A 16,372-nucleotide genomic window follows, 5' to 3' on the forward strand; every position below is an offset into this window, starting at 1 on the left:
TTCTACCAAGATTGGCAACTATTATTTGGTTTGTGTTTACTGAGATTCTCAAATGTGTAATTTATCTTCTATTGAAGAAACACTTTTATTTTACTTTATTGTTATTTTTTAAAAAGATTTTATTTATTTATTTATTTATTTATTTATTTATTTATTTATTTATCTATCTATCTATCTATCTATCTATTTATTTAACATCCAAGATCGGTAGCATATAGTGTAATAATGATTTCAGGAGTAGATTCCAGTGATTCATCCCCTAGGTATAGCACCCAGTGCTCATCCCAACAAGTGTCTTCCTTAGTGCCCCTTGCCCATTTAGCCCATCCCCCACCCACAATCCCTCCAGCAACCCTGTTTGTTCTCTGTATTTAAGTCTCTTATGTTTTGTCCCCCTCCCTGTTTTTATATTCTTTTTGCTTCCCTTCCCTTATGTTCATGTGTTTGGTCTCTTAAATTCCACATATGAGTGAAGTCATATGATTTTTGTCTTTCTCTAATTTCGCTTAGCATAATACCCTCTCATTCCATTCACGTTGTTGCAGATGGCAAGGTTTCATTCTTTTTGATTGCTGAGTAATACTCCATTGTATATATATACACCACATCTTCTTTATCCATTCATCTGTCGATGGACATTTGGGCTCTTTCCATACTTTGGCTATTGTTGATAGTGCTGCTGTAAACACTGGGGTGCATGTGCCCTTTTGAAACAGCACACCTGTATCCTTTGGATAAATACCTAGTAGTGAATTGCTGGATCGTAGGGTAGTTCTATTTTTAATTTTTTGAGGAACCTCCATGCTGTTTTCCAGAGTGGCTGTACCAGTTTGCATTCCTACCAGCAGTGCAAAAGATTTTAGTTTTTAAAGTAATCTCTGTATCCAGCAAGGGGCTCGAATTTAACAACCCTGAGATCAAAAGTTGCGTGCTCTACTGACTGAGCTAGCCAGGTGCCCTGTAAAGAAACATTTTTAATACCTAGGTCCATATTATGGCAACAACACTATGGTTTATTTAGTATAATCATCTAGTTGGGAGGGATGACTTTTTTGAAGTGAGAATTTAAAAACAAAATTTTTTTTAATGTTTATTCATTTTTGAGAGACAACGTGAGCAGGGGAGGGGCAGAGAGAGAGGGAGACACAGAATCTGAAGCAGGCTCCAGGCCCCGAGCTGTCAGCACAGAGCCCGAGGCAGGGCTCGAACTCATGAACCTTGAGATCATGACCTGAGCCGAAGTCGGACACTCAACTGACTGAGCCACCCAGGTGCCCCGACAATTTTTTTTTATAGTATCAAACAGAAAGCCCTGATTATTATAGTAGGATAACTAATATAAGCAATTATGTCAAAATTTCAAACCACGTTATGATGGCTAATGTAGTAAAAAACTCTCCTGTGGGGGACTGCAAATTCTTTAGACTGCTATCTGCTTATGTGACTTTGGCCAAGTGTCTTGGGCTTCAATTTCCTCAGATGTAAAATGGTGAGGTTTGAATTAGCTCACCAGTTCTGTGACAGTTTTGTTGTCTCCAGTGGCTTTTAAAGGAGTATAGCAGTCACTGTCTGAGTTGGCTGAGTGTTCTGCATCAGAAGTCAAGATGACCCCTTTTTAGACCTAGCAAATTGAAACCTGGAGTAAGTGATTTGCCTACTAATAAATTTAGTATAATGATAGAGTTAGAGCTCAGGTCTCCAATAACCTCTTAGATACCTATCTGACACAGTCTGGATGTCACATGCACATGTCCTTTCCCCCACTTTCTCTTCCCCACACAGCCGTGGCAGACAGTGTTTATCTAATGCTTATCTAATGTGACATTTCTTTCCTACTCAGCCTGGACATGGCCTCAACCCTTCTCGAAGCAATATTCTAACAGCCACAGCTAATAGACAAGGGGATCTAACTGGTTCGACGTTGTAAGTAGTAGAATCTTTCAAATAAAAAAAAAGTCACAGATGGTTTTTTACGGAGATTTACTTGTTTAACTCAAGTGGAATATTGTGGCCTTCTCTTTAGTAGCGGTTCCCAGCATGATGATTCCTTTTTCATTAAAGGAAATTCTAGATTCCCGCATGACCTTGAATTCAGTAACATTTTAAATGAATTTGTTATGAATCCCAACATACAGATGCATTTGGAAGATGGCATACATATCTGTGTGGGACATTTTCGTGTTTATGAATTATTACCTTGGTTCCCATTACTTTATACCACTTTGTCTTTTGTTCTTGGTTTCAGTTTAAATTTTTATTTTATTTATTTATTTTTTAAAATATTTTTTTAACGTTTATTTATTTCTGAGACAGAGACAGAGCACGAACAGGGGAGGGTCAGAGAGAGAGGGAGACACAGAATCCGAAACAGGCTCCAGGCTCCGAGCTGTCAGCACAGACCCCGACGCGGGGCTCGAACTCACGGCCCGCGAGATCATGACCTGAGCTGAAGTCGGACGTTTAACCGACTGAGCCACCCAGTCAGCCTTCAGTTTAAATTTTTAAAGTAGGATTGAGTTTTCATTTTAAGGGATCTGTCATATCAGTGGTTTTCATACTATGTGCTGTAGGGTCCCAATTCTAGGAGGTGGGGAGAGTCCCCCTTTCCCCACACCCCTTCCGGCTCTAACCAGCCTGTTCTCATTCAAACTCTTCTATATATTGAGGTTCTCCATGAGATTTCATTTGGATAAAGGGTTTCACAGCTTTAAAAAAAATTGAAAAACACTGATAATCCCACCTTCCCATTTTACACAGAGTGGTTTGGAGTTACCCTATTAACACTGGAGCCAGGCTGAGGACCCCGATGGTCCAATTTGCAGGTCACTCTTCAACCCCCTACCTGAGCTGCTGCTCAGAGGACCAGTGGAGGATGTAAACTAACACCACTGCCAGCTGAGTGCAGCTCACACTTATGTGGAAGGAGAAAATGTTTATATGGAAAGAAAAATTGTTTATGTTATAATACCAGGGGAGGGACTCACATCTATTTTTATTCCACCCTTGAATAAAAGGTTATGTTGTGTACATATTTGTAAATGTTTGTCTTGTTTGGGTGTGGGCTTCTCTTACTTATTTGGGCTGGGTGGCAGGATGGTGAAGCTTTTTTTTTTTTTTTTTTTTAACCTTTATGTTAAACCAGTAGAGAGCGATGCCACCGGCAGAAGAATGCTTCCCTTCTCCTTTCTCCCAGTGCTGTTCTCTTTCCCATGCTGTGGCGTGCTTTCCCATGTCCTGGGTTTAAGCACTGTCCAAGCAGAGTCTTTGGTGTCTTTCCTGGATTTTGCCTTTGATAAAGGACGGTCTCATTTCAGGACTCATTTCTCTGCAGTGCTCATCCATTGCCGTTATTAAAAGCAACATGCCATTAAGATCCCAGCCAAATAGGATACTTACCATACCTGGCCTGGGCTACCCTTTTCTGCCTGTGGCATTAGCACAAAGCCAAATGTCCCTCTGAAGCCCGCTGTGATTTCGAGGACTTGCTTTCCTCATTGGCCTTGGCCTTTTAGGGCTGTAGGTGATCCAGGATAACTGGAGTGAATGTCTGGTGACTGATTGCAGAGGGAGGGCCCCATACCTGGCTGTGGGATGTTAAGTGCTTCTGGTTCCTCCTCTTCCTGGTTGGCAGGAAGTGCTGACTGCTCCCACAGACCCCCTGACAGGCCACTTGCTTTCTTGCCCTCTGGGGAAGGTTCTTACCTCTCTTGTGGAGACGCTTTTCTTTAAACTGCAGCAAAGCCAAAATGGTTTGCTTTGGCCAGTAGTCTCAACCTCTTCCTTTCCCATATGTTTTAACAGATATGATGAGAAAGGGAAAGCACTTTTCTCTGGCCCAGGTCACTTTTTACCAAAACAGTGGAGGGAAAAGTTAGGAGGTAAAAGGAGAAAGAAGAAAAGCACATAGGAGGATGTTACATCAGAATACTGATTCTCAGATAATTGAGTGGTAATTTTTGTGCCTGAGTCGTGAAGCTGAACTGTAAAGGAAGTTTGGGGAGCCTAGTGGAAGACCTCATTCGAGAAGGAGTCTCTTCGTGCCATTTTCCACCCGGAAATTAAAATAGCTGTCTGCTGTCTTATTCTTTCCACTGTCAGCTCTCCAACAGACTGTTTTCTCTCAGGAAGAATTAGGATGGCGAATTACAAGTTCTTGGTCCGCTAAGGACAGGCTCTCTGAGAGCTTTAGTTACCTGAGCACTTCACCAGCATCACTCTAGAGAGAGACTCACCGAGCAGCCTTCCAGGGCAAAAGTTTGGTGAGCAACAGGACTCTGAAGGGCCCGTCAAGTATATATGGACTTAATGTGCTTTGGTGGAAATATTTTTTACTAGTGGTAATTTAGTCTTCTTAACCAGGGCGTGTTAAAATGTCCACCACTCATCTCTTTGTCACTGGAATTACTGATTAGTTGGCTATAATCTGACCAGAATGACTGGTAAAAAGAGTAGGAGTATAACCTCAAGGATTATTACCCAGAAGCTGTTTTTAAAAGGCATCCCTGGGGGGCAGGGGGGGAAGACATCCCTAGAAATCTGAGTAAGATCTATAGTTTAGTTAACTGTGATGTTCCCGGTTTTGATAATGTATCATGGTTATGGTTATGTAAGCTATTTCCAATGGGGGAAGCAGGGAACTTTTCTGTACCTTTTTTTTTTTTTTTTTTTGTAACTTCTTCTGAGTCTGTGGTTATGGCAAGATAAAAAGTTAAAAATACCCTGAGAAGAATAATTATCACTCCGGGTGAGACATTTCAGGTCTGACTTTGTTTGCTTTTTGCTTCCTGTCCCTGCTACCTCCCTTCCTTCTTTCTTTTAATGCTTTATTCAGAGATATTTCACATACAAAAATCATGTATTTTAGAGTAAATTTAATGGTTATTGTCCCAGTTCATTGGCTTATTCAGAGTTGTTACAACCATCACCACTATCTAATTCTTAAACATGTTCTTTTTTTTTTTTTTTAATTTTTTTTTTAATGTTTATTTATTTTTGAGACAGAGAGAGACAGAGCATGAACAGGGGAGGGTCAGAGAGAGAGGGAGACACAGAATCTGAAACAGGCTCCAGGCTCTGAGCCGTCAGCACAGAGCCCAACGTGGGGCTCGAACCCACGGACCGTGAGATCATGACCTGAGCCGAAGTCGGACGCTTAACCGACTGAGCCACCCGGGCGCCCCAAACATGTTCTTTCTTTTAAAAATTTTTTAAAAGGTTTTTTTTTTTTTTCTTTTCAACGTTTTCTATTTATTTTTGGGACAGAGAGAGACAGAGCATGAACGGGGGAGGGGCAGAGAGAGAGGGAGACACAGAATCGGAAACAGGCTCCAGGCTCCGAGCTGTCAGCCCAGAGCCTGACGCGGGGCTCGAACTCACAGACCGCGAGATCGTGACCTGGCTGAAGTCGGACGCTTAACCGACTGCGCCACCCAGGCGCCCCAAAGGTTTTTTTTATTTAAGTAATCTCTATACCCAACATGGGGCCGGAACTCATGACCCTGAGATCAAGAGTAGCACGCTCTTTGGACTGAGCCAGCCAGGCTCCCTTGATCCTAGCACATTTTCAACTTTTCCCGAAAGGGACATCATAGGCATAAGCAGTCATCTGTGACTGTGGACATCCTTCTCCTCCCCCCATCCCCAAATCCATCCCAGGCAACCATTAATCCTCTTTCTGCCCAAATAGATAGATTGGCTTGTTCTGGACATTTCATATAAATGGAGTCATACGACATGTGGCCTTTTTTTGACTGGTTTCTTTGATTTAGTATAGTGTTTTCAAAAGTTCATCCATTCACCACATGTACCAGCATTTAATTCTTTTTTGTTGCCAGATAATATTTCATTTTATGGATATACCACATTTTGTTTATTCGTGGACATTTAGGTTGCTCCCATTCTTAGGTTATCACAAACAGTGCTGCTGTCAATATTTGTGTACAAGTTTTTGCACGAACACATGTTTTCAGTGGTCTTGGGTAAATACCTAAGTATAGAATTGCTGGGTTATATGGAGACTCTATGTTTAACGTTTTGAGGAACTGTCAAATTGTATTCCAGAGTGGCCATACCATTTTATATTTCCACCAGCAGTGAATGAGGATTCCAATGCCTTTACATCCCAGGTGTTTCTTAGATACTATATTTGTCTATTTTAGTTGTGTTTATGGAAGGCCTCCTGTTGTCTTGGTGGGTATGGGAACCGGGACCTGAATGATGATTTTGGAGGAAATGAAACAAATGAAAATCAAGTAAATTATTTTCAGACTGGCTCAGTGTAGTGCTTTCAGCCCTGAGCGTACAAACCTTCCTGTTTGACTGGATATGACATTACCAGGAATTTTACTTTCCTGCTTTCATTCTCCCTGAGGGGAAAAAAGAAATATGTCTTTTCCTCAGCTAGACGTGGAGGGTTCAAACACACATAAAAGACCCCTGAGTTATTAACAATTCCACAGGAACATGTCCTTTGTTTATGCCCAGAATAGTTTCTCTCCAGTCATTCTCTCGGTGCTTCCTCTGTGCTGTTCTCCGCCGGAGCGTAACCTAAGAGCTGAATCAAGGTTTGTTCAGTCGATGTTTGGAAAAGAAACGGTGACTGGATGCTGGTCAGCTGGCTCGGGGCTGCTGGCAAGACTGGCCTAGACCATGCTTTCTGCAGGCCGCAACCTCTCAGGCTTGTTAAAGGCCTGTAGCAGGCGGTGGTTGTGTTTGTCATGTCTGAGGTCAGGATGACAGGACCTTTCATAATCCCCCATGGCAGTGAACAGGCAGGTTCAGAGATCCTGGAAATGGCCAGTGCACCGTCCAGAGACAAGATCCCAGATCCTTTGCTCTGTGTGGGACCTGCGGAGCAGGCAGGGAAGGGAATAACAAGCAATGTTGTTTCTTCTGGTATATAGATCTAACTCCCGCTGTCTTCTGGCCACTGTTGGTTACTTTTGGTTATACACTGGCAGTAAGCAATCGGATTATTTTGCTGCTGAAACCACACTGTGGCAGAGAAGGCCTGCCTCTTATGATTGCTTTTCTTACGTTCCCTATTTCTATGCTTGTGGAAAAGAACTTTATGAATGTTTGCAATCTGATGGATTGCCTCCAGATTTTCATTCACACACCAGTGTGAGTCTCTGTGACACAGGGCAGGTTTAGAAGGTGAGTGTTGTTCCCTGGGGCCTCTCTAGCCCTGTTTCAGCTGGTCTGCTCTTCTGAGAGCTGTATAGTCATACCTCCTCTGACTTGCCAGAGTCCCTCCCTGAAATGACTTAAATCAGGACAAGACTTCATGATCCTATCTCTTTTCCCTTAAAAACTGTCCATCTCAGACACATGCATTCAGTGTCCTGTATTATCTCTGTTGAGTCAATATCTTTCATTAAAATGAGGTTGGGGGATGGCACCTGGGTGGCTCAGTTGGTTAAGCCTCTGACTCTTGATAGTGGCTCAGGTCATGATCTCAGTTTGTGGGATCGAGTCCTGTGTCGGGCTCTGTGCTGATAATGTGGAGCCTGCTTGGGATTGTCTCTCCCTCTCTCTGCCCCTACCCCCCTCTGAATAAGTAAACGTTAAAAAAAAGTTAAAAAATAAAATGATGTTGGGCGTGTATATATATATGTATATGTGTGTGCGCGCGTGTGGGAGGGTGTGATTTTTTTGGATAGCTGCCTATTTATTACACCCATTGCAAATTGCCTATGCATTTTATTATGCCTCTATTTCATAGATTTGCACCCCCCCCAACAAAAGATTTTAGGTTTAGCCATTTCAAGGGTCAATTTCATATCACCGTGAAGTATTGATATACTTTAAGATTAGAGTAACAGTTGATGTGTTGTCTGTTGGCTACCCTATTATGTAATTCCTACAGTAATTAATGTATTTGGCTTAATTACTTCAATTAGAACTTAAAGAATTGAATTCTAAATCTATACATAATGTATTTCTTTTGACTTACTGTGGTCCAGCCATGACTGGGTTGAGAGTTCATAATGCCTTCCCATATTCCCCCAAATAGGAGTTTCTTGCAGTTTAAAAATGTTCTAAGCAGATATTTGTTCATCTCGCATTGTGTTTGACCTGGTCTTGGGAGAAAGAAAACTGTCTGAAAAAGGCTGGTTCTCATGTGGTGGGGGGCAGAAAACTGGTTCTTCCTAATCTGTATATGTGCCTTTTTTGTTACTGGCCCCAGTGAACTCAGAGAGGCAGACTGTGTGATCTGCCAGGTCTCAGGATTAGCTCCCTGTGAGTGTCTGTGACTGATTTCGAAGGCATCAGTCACCACAGCATTTCATACAGCTACCTTCAACCTGAGTACTGTAAGTGGGTTTATCTGTGTTACATTTTATCCAGTGTAAATCCAGTGTTATTTGATAAATGAAAATCATCCTTTTGTCTCTTTGTGACATTTTCACTTTTGAGGTCTTCTGATTACGTCCTTGTTATGAGAGGTCTGAGGTTTGATTCTTCTAAATAAAATATGTTCTATGCTGTCCAATATGGCAGCAAGTAGCCATATGTGACTATTTAAATTCTTCTAATTAGTTACAATTAATTACAAATTGCATTTGTCCGTCACACTAGTCACATTTCAGACCTCCACTAGCCACACATGGCTAGTGACTACTCTTTTGGAAAGTGCAGAGATAGAACATGTCCATCACCATGGAAAGTTGGCTGACTGTAGACTTTTCTCTATCCTATAAAATCCAGGCAAGACATTAATCACAGCAAAGAGGTAAATTCAGGTGCTGGTAAACTGTTGCTGCTTATTCCTAGCCTAAAATGGGAGAAGTAACAGGATGTGTCATGCATGCTTTACTTGTTTCTGGGCAGTGTTTCCTTACTATGGTTTGGTTTCCAAAGGGCTGTGTATGTCCAGTAATCAGACTTGCTCATATTCCAGTGCAAGTTAGATGTTCTGAAACAATATATAAATACATTACTGCCTACCATCCCTTACGTTAGAAATGAGATCTCTTAACTCCATTTCCAGGAGTGAGTTGTGGGTAAATTAAAATTTTACCAAGATAGGGTTGTCACTATTGGCCTGTTTCCTAAATGGCACAGGTATACAGGCTTTGTCTTGGGCGGGGGAGAGTGGTTAGGTTTCATTTTGGTTTAAATTTACGTCTATTGGCTTTTAGTTGTTAGGAGATATTTTTAAGACTGGATATTTGTTAACTGTATTTATCCACCTTGAAATTTGAATTCACAAGCTATAAATTTATGAACAGAAGAATTGGGTGTAAGTCCTTCCCTCCTTTACCCTTCCACATATGACTATTAAGTTCTTGCTGCTTTTGTGTAACTGATATCCAAGGGTTGAGACTGCATACAAGCCATAGAACATGGACATACAACATGTTAGCTCTCCAGGAAGGTTCTGGTAAATGGACAGAGAAGTGGCAATTAACTGAAAGACCTTTCCTAGCTAATGTGAACCATTCTTTCTTTAATTTTCATTATCTTGAATAATTCCCAATTGCTTGAGAATATATACCTGTGTTCTTTCTAATGTGTGCATTTGGTGGTGATGGTGTATACACCAAAATTATATCTAAATTCCTCTTAGGGCAAGGGTGTGATACTGAAGAGGAATTTAACACGTTCTACCACCAGCTCCCCCACCCCTATCACCAGCCTATTTTCAGAAACATTGTAGGTGAGGTTATGTGAATTTTTATTTTATTTATTTATTTATTTATTTATTTATTTAAAAAAAATTTTTTTTTTTAATGTTTATTTATTTTTGAGACAGAGAGAGACAGAGCATGAATGGGGGAGGGTCAGAGAGAGGGAGACACAGAATTGAAACAGGCTCTGGGCTCTGAGCTGTCAGCACAGGGGCCCGATGCGGGGCTCGAACTCACGGACCGCGAGATCGTGACCTGAGCCGAAGTCGGCGCTCAACCGACTGAGCCACCCAGGCGCCCCTATTTTATTTTTTTATAAATAATATTTTCCCAAGGGCTGGAAAAACTCCATAGCAAGTAGCTAGCTCTTGGCATAACCCCTTGGGGAAACCATTGCTGTGCCATGGTGTGAGGATCCTGGTTCTTGTTCTCTGCTATCTTCTGGGACAAGCAAGAGCACTTTTTATTCAGGTTCAGCACTTCAAGATGTAGCTTTTATATTCTCTCTTTCATGAAGAATCACTTATTTTCTTTATTCTTTTGTTTCATGCCTGCTTATCTATCATTGGAAGTACTTTCTTTTTCGTAAGCCTAGGGTAAATTTGTATATATCATCTATACATATATCATAATAGAATACTTTTTCTTCCAAGAATAGAACCTGGGCTAACATGTAGAAAACTGGAATTGCTACTCTTTAGAACTGGATCTTAGATCTGGTTAAAAATAAAATAAAGTAAAATAAAATAAAATAAATAAATTAGTGTCAATGTCTTTCATATGTTCATGAACATGTAAACACATAACGTTTGGTTTGAACATGAACTTGGCTGTCATGTGTTGTGATTCATTGAGTGCTTCCTCTAGCTTCTTGTTCTCAGGGCCTTGCTTTTCTAGTATTCCTTTGGTGCCCGCTCCTTTGCCTCAGGGACTTTAGCACTGCATCTAGCCATGCTGTTATTCATTCTTAACTGTGGGCCAACATCTTGCTCCAAATGCATACATTTACCTTGGCTGGGTGTTAGCCATAGATTATGTTTGGACCCAAGAGTGATTCCTGCTATGGATGTAACTTTTAAAAACACAGAATGTCATCTATATTGCCCATTACTGAGCCACGTTGAAAAGTATTGTCTTGCATTTAGTTCTGGATTTTAAGCATTTGATCCACATTTCAAGCCTCTCCTTCTGTGATTTTGTTTTACCAGAAGGTTCTGGCAGGAGATAGAATGATTTGGAGAAGAGATTCATGGAAGTCAGAGAATCGATGGCTCTATTCTCTGGAAGTCATGGAACTGGACTAATTTTAAGCTTCTGAAAGGGAAGGGCAATATGTTTATTACCTATATTAACCTGTAAGTATTTAATCTATAGCACTTAGCCTATAATTGACTGATCGATTAACTCTAGAGCAAACATGCTCATTGTGTTGTTTTGTTTTTTTTTTTTCATTTTTAAAGTTTATTTATTTTGAGAGAGGAGGGGGAAGGACAGAGAGAGAGGAGAGAGAAAATCCCAAGCAGGCTCCGCGCTGTCAGTGCAGAGCCCCATGTGGCGCTCCATCTCACGAACTGTGAGATCTTGACCTGAACCGAAACCGCGAGTTGGTCACTTAACCGACTGAGCCACCCAGGCCTAACCGACTGAGCCCCTGTGTTTTGTTTTTGTTAATATTTAAGTGCTAAAATTGAATATTGTGTATCAGAGATTTTTGCCTAGTTTTGAACGATGATCTGGCTTATTACATGGTTTCTTTATTAACCACACTCATTATTGTTTCCAACGATACTTGCAGTGAGTACATTAGTGATAATTAATAGCTTTCATGACGAAGCCAAAAAATGAATGTGGTTAGTGAAGCAACACTGCTGAAACTGTTTTTTTCCCCCACTAACACAAGGTAGGATGTGGGCTCTTTCTTTCCCAGTGCTTCCCTTCTCTAGCTTACTCCGCAGATTTATTAGCTCCATTTCTTCCGTTGGAAGAACCCAAGTGAGGACCCCTGGGAGTAAATACAGTGTGGTTCTAAATTCTGGATTTGTCAGGGTGCCCAGTTGAGTACTGGGTTTGGTGGGCAGAGATCTTGACTTGAGCCTCCTTGGGCCAGCTTTGCCACCTCTAGCTCTATGATTCTGGGCAAGGTTTGATCTAATTACCTCTTTTGGAGAATGTGTATTAATGATACCTGGCTTCCCTGCCTGCTTAGAGAGAGCTTGTGAAGATCAAAGGAGAAACAGTACATGGAGTCATTTGCACAGCACTATAAAACGTACGATCTCACTATTAAAAAGGGTAGTTAGGGTCCCTGGGTGGCTCAGTCCGTTGACTGTGTGACTTCAACTCAGGTCATGATCTCGCAACTCGTGAATTCGCGCTCCGTGTCGGGCTCACTGCTGTCAGCACGGTGCCTGCTTCGTATCCTCTATCCCCCTGTCTGTCTGCTCCTTCCCCACTCACGCTCTGTCTCTCAAAAATGAATGAACATTTATTTTAAAAAATAGTAAACTGCCTGTGTATTGATATTTATACTCACTGAGCCCTCTTCTTCATGTGTTAAGAAACACAAGCCTGGGCGTTGGGGCAGCTAAAAACAACTGCAAGGAATCCAATGGAATATATGCTCAAAATGTATTTTAGTTGCCTGGTGATGATATTTTTGCATTTGAATTATCAACGTGGTACTTGTTGTTTTTTTACAGTAGTTTGAGAATGGAGCTTGGAACATTTTTCACTGGAGTCCATTTGGTAGACTGTCCCCTGGGACATTCATCTTAGTGGAACAGTATTGAACTAATGCCTACTTTCTTGGTTTGCTGTTCTCTGGGCTGACTTGGTTTGTACCTCTGGAAGATCATAGAGAAGCCACCAAGTAGCACCAAAGTCTCTACTTTATTCTTTTTCTTTTAGTTGTTGCATTGGAATTATTTTGAATGTAAGCAAGAGAAACTAAACTTAGGCAAAAAGAAAAAAGAAAAAAAAAGAAAAGAAAAAAAAAGAATTTTCCTGAAGAATATGAGGTAGCCCTTATACCTACAGGAAAGCTGGAAAGCACAGGTACCTGTGGAGATTTAGAATTCTGGGGAGAGGGGCACCTGGGTGGCTCAGTTGTTTAAGTGTTTGACTTCGGCTCAGGTCATGATCTCACGGATCATGGGTTCAAGCCCTATGTTAGTCTCTGTGCTGACAACTGAGACCCCAGAGCCTGCTTCAGATTCTGTTTCCCCCTCTCTCTCTGTCCCTCCCCCTCTCGTTCTCTCTCCCCCCCCCCCCAAAAGTAAACATTAAAAAATATATAAAGGGGCTCCTGGGTGGCTCAGTTGGTTAAGCGTCCAATTCTTCATTTCAACTCATGATCTCACAGTTTGTAGGATAGAGCCCCATATGGGGCTCTGTGCTGACAGCACAGAGCCTGTGCTCTCTCTCCTTCTCTCTCAAAATAAACATTAAACAAAGAAAAAAAAAGAAATAAAATAAAATTCCAGAGAGAAAGCCTGCTTTGCCTATCCTAGGTCTTTGCTCAGCATTGGCACATTTTTCATGGGGTTGGAGGGGTAGGGGCTGTGATCCCAAGAGTGCAAGGAATAGGGATAGGTGATTCCCTATAAAATCTGTGTGCTAGATAGGCAAAAATGACACTAGCTTTCAGCAAGATTCTCAGTTCTCTGAAATTGGGGGGGGGGGGCAACTTAACATCCTTTGTCCATGTATCTGCCAGCATGGGTTAAACCCCCCTTTTACTAATAAGAGAAATTGAAGTTGAGAAACAGCAAAGGAGGAAGGTATCTTCATTAGAAAGGGAGGCACTTGTCCTGCAAATACAATACAAGGGCCCTTGCCCTAGAATCTAGGGATGGGCCATGGCACTCAATAGCAATAGCATTCCTGTATCATTTTCAGGGCCACCATGTGTCTACTTAGGGTGGTCTTGGCCAACTCCACCAACAGAAAGTAGTGTGAATGATGCCCCTGGAGTTCTACAAAGCCGTGGTCTCTGGTCTTGTTTCTATCAGATTCTTTTTTCACTTCTATATTTTAATAAAAAAAAATGTTCAGCATACGTCTGTAGAATTTTCAGTGAAACAACTAAGTACTTGAGTCAAAATATTTATTTCCCCATAGTCTAATTAATATATGAAATACTTTTAACATATGTTCTAATTTTAGCTTCTAATTCTTTATATGGACTCCATTATGAGTACAGTGGGTACTTTATGAACCACCATACAGAAATGGGTTTATATATGAGCAGGAAAGGTGTGGTGTGCCTTTCATTTCCTTCCTTCTGTCCCTCACTCCTGAAAATGTGCTTTTAGTGAAAGAGAGGGAAGTCTCTCCTTTTCCATTATAGACTACCTATGTAGGTCACTTTCTTGTTTTTTAAATTGTTTAACTGAAACAACTGGCCATGAGATTGAGATCGAGGTTTGTGTGAAGGTCTTGATGGACTTGTTTGGGATGGCTAGGTATCAGAGGTGTGATTTGCAAGTTTAATGTGTTCCAACTCTGAACATCCCTGTAAGTGTCCATCCTATGCTGCATAAAGTATGCAGAAAAATTATGTATGTATACATGTATGTATATGTATGTATGTATATCCGTATATACGGATATGTATGTATGTATGTATATCTGTATATACGGATATGTGTGTGTGTGTGTGTGTATCCTTCCAAGGATCTAATGATTCCCCTGACGTAAGTTAGGTATTAAGATGTTTTACCTAGAGACAGCATCAGCTTATCATATATACATATATGATATATGATATGATATATGATACATGATATATATGATATGATATATGATATGATATTTTACATACACACACACACACACACACACACACACACACACAGAGGAAGGTTTGCACATGGGCCTGGATTCTTGGGAGGTTATCTATAACCACATACTTGTGCAGATTTCCCCAGTGTCCCAGACCAAATTTGGTGCTCCTGAGCACAATTAGGAGAAATTGTTTGCACTAAAGTTCTTCCACTAAAATTTGACTGTCCTTAAGGGCAGGGATGGGGTCTTATTTTCGGTGATGCCGCCACTGCTGGGCACCCATGTGCACACCCAGGACTATCGGATGGTACTTGTTGCTCCTGAGGCAGGCTTTCACAGTGGGACTTCGTGACTTCTTATGCCCAGTCATTACCGCCAAGCTCTATCTTTACTTTGTACTGAAATAGTCAGAGTAGGACCATTATTCCTGTGTGACCAAAGGACAGACTCCTATGCCTTCTATATTATGCTCTTTATATAGTGAAATAGGATCCTTTGGTACTCCATTTCTTTCTTTTTTGCACTACCATTGTAGTTATCTAATTTTAAAGTGTGGGGGAACAAAAGTACGGCTGTCTTTTTCTAACTGCCATTGGGGAAAAGATTGATTTCAAACAGGGGCAGCACAGAGCATAGGATGGGATTACTAGTAGTTACCCCTTAAATATTTTTTTGAAGAAGTGCTAGAATTACATATGTCAACCCACAAGTTGTTTTGTATTTTTTAGCACCTTTTTTTTTTTTTTTTTTAGTTTTAAGGGGGAAAATCCCACCCTAGGCAGTGATACTGAAATCTTTTAAATTTGTGGCGTGATAGGAAAATGTAATCACAGTGTCAACCTTCTGTCATCTTCTATTCATCTTTCTTTATGGAAAAAAATTATAGCGGTTCGCACACAATTCCAAGGATCTAATGTTTCCTGTGACATAAGTTAGGTATTAAGATGTTTTATCTGACAATATCAGCTTATCATGGAATTTAGAAATGACATTCTTGCCCATTACTGGCCTTTGTGTCCCCCTTGCCCCCCCCTTGCCGCCTCCCCCCCCCCCCCCCCCCCCCGCAAGAGAAAACTAAGGGAAGGAGAAATTGCATTTGTACTATTGGTCAAATATGGTTTAGAGCATCACTTTACTTGATAATATCTGGAAATTCACTTAACTCAAACGGTTTTGTCTTCCCACACATTTCAAATAAATGCTAACAGGAAAATACCTCTGTAGAAGCAGAAGGGTTATTTTTAGATCGTGCTCCTATATTTGGGCTTCATTACTCAGATTTTTTTTCCCCAGGGCCAGGGTCATATTTATGTAGGCTGTGCTTGATGGCTTTTCCTTATTTTTGTCTTTACTCAAGAACCACCTGGAAGCCAGCACACTCAGTACACATGTTGTTTTGTAATCTGAATAAATCCTGTCTTCCTTGCCTACCTTTTCCCTCTGTCCTTCCCCTAAGTGTTGTAGATCAAACGGTTACTTTGTTTTAGACTTACCTCTAGTTTTAAGTAACTTATTTTTTCCTAGTTGCAAGTAGCAGTCCATTGGTAGAATGAATACCCTCCACTTTTCTCCTCTGAATTCTAAAACACCTTAATTTTTAATCGATTTTTTTTATGTTATATTACATTTAGAAAATGTTAGAGAATTCATCTGATAAGATTTTTTCTAATGAGGATTATATTATGAGGATTGTAGCTGTGATGAGCCAACAAGTTTTGAAACTAAGAAACATTTAGTGGACTGGTTTAAAAGATTCCTCACAGGGTGTTTCTTTCTTTTCCTTTCCTTTCCTTTCCGTTTTTTGTTTGTTTGTTTGTTTGTTTTAACGTTTTAATTTTTGAGAGAGAGTGTGAGCCAGGGAAGGGCAGAGAGAGAGAGAGAGAGAGAGAGGGAGATACAAAATCTGAAACAGGCTCCAGGCTGAGGCAGCACAGAGCCCAACATGGGCCTATGCC

At 40.9% G+C, this 16,372-nt stretch overlaps 1 protein-coding gene across 4 annotated transcripts in view; it reads left to right on the forward strand.

Moving 5' to 3' along the window:
• DAAM1 (dishevelled associated activator of morphogenesis 1) overlaps positions 1-16,372 on the forward strand; it is a 178,595-nt gene that overhangs the window by 22,473 nt on the left and 139,750 nt on the right. The window contains exon 2 of one of the 4 annotated variants that reach the window (XM_058739192.1): positions 1,841-1,923. The exons of the other annotated variants lie outside the window; for them this stretch is intronic. The gene's annotated coding sequence lies outside the window, so the exon portion shown is untranslated. The remainder of the gene's footprint in view (positions 1-1,840; positions 1,924-16,372) is intronic. 4 annotated transcript variants of the gene reach the window in all.

This window comes from Neofelis nebulosa, chromosome 7 (genome assembly GCF_028018385.1).
Source record: "Neofelis nebulosa isolate mNeoNeb1 chromosome 7, mNeoNeb1.pri, whole genome shotgun sequence".
Lineage (NCBI taxonomy): Eukaryota > Metazoa > Chordata > Mammalia > Carnivora > Felidae > Neofelis > Neofelis nebulosa.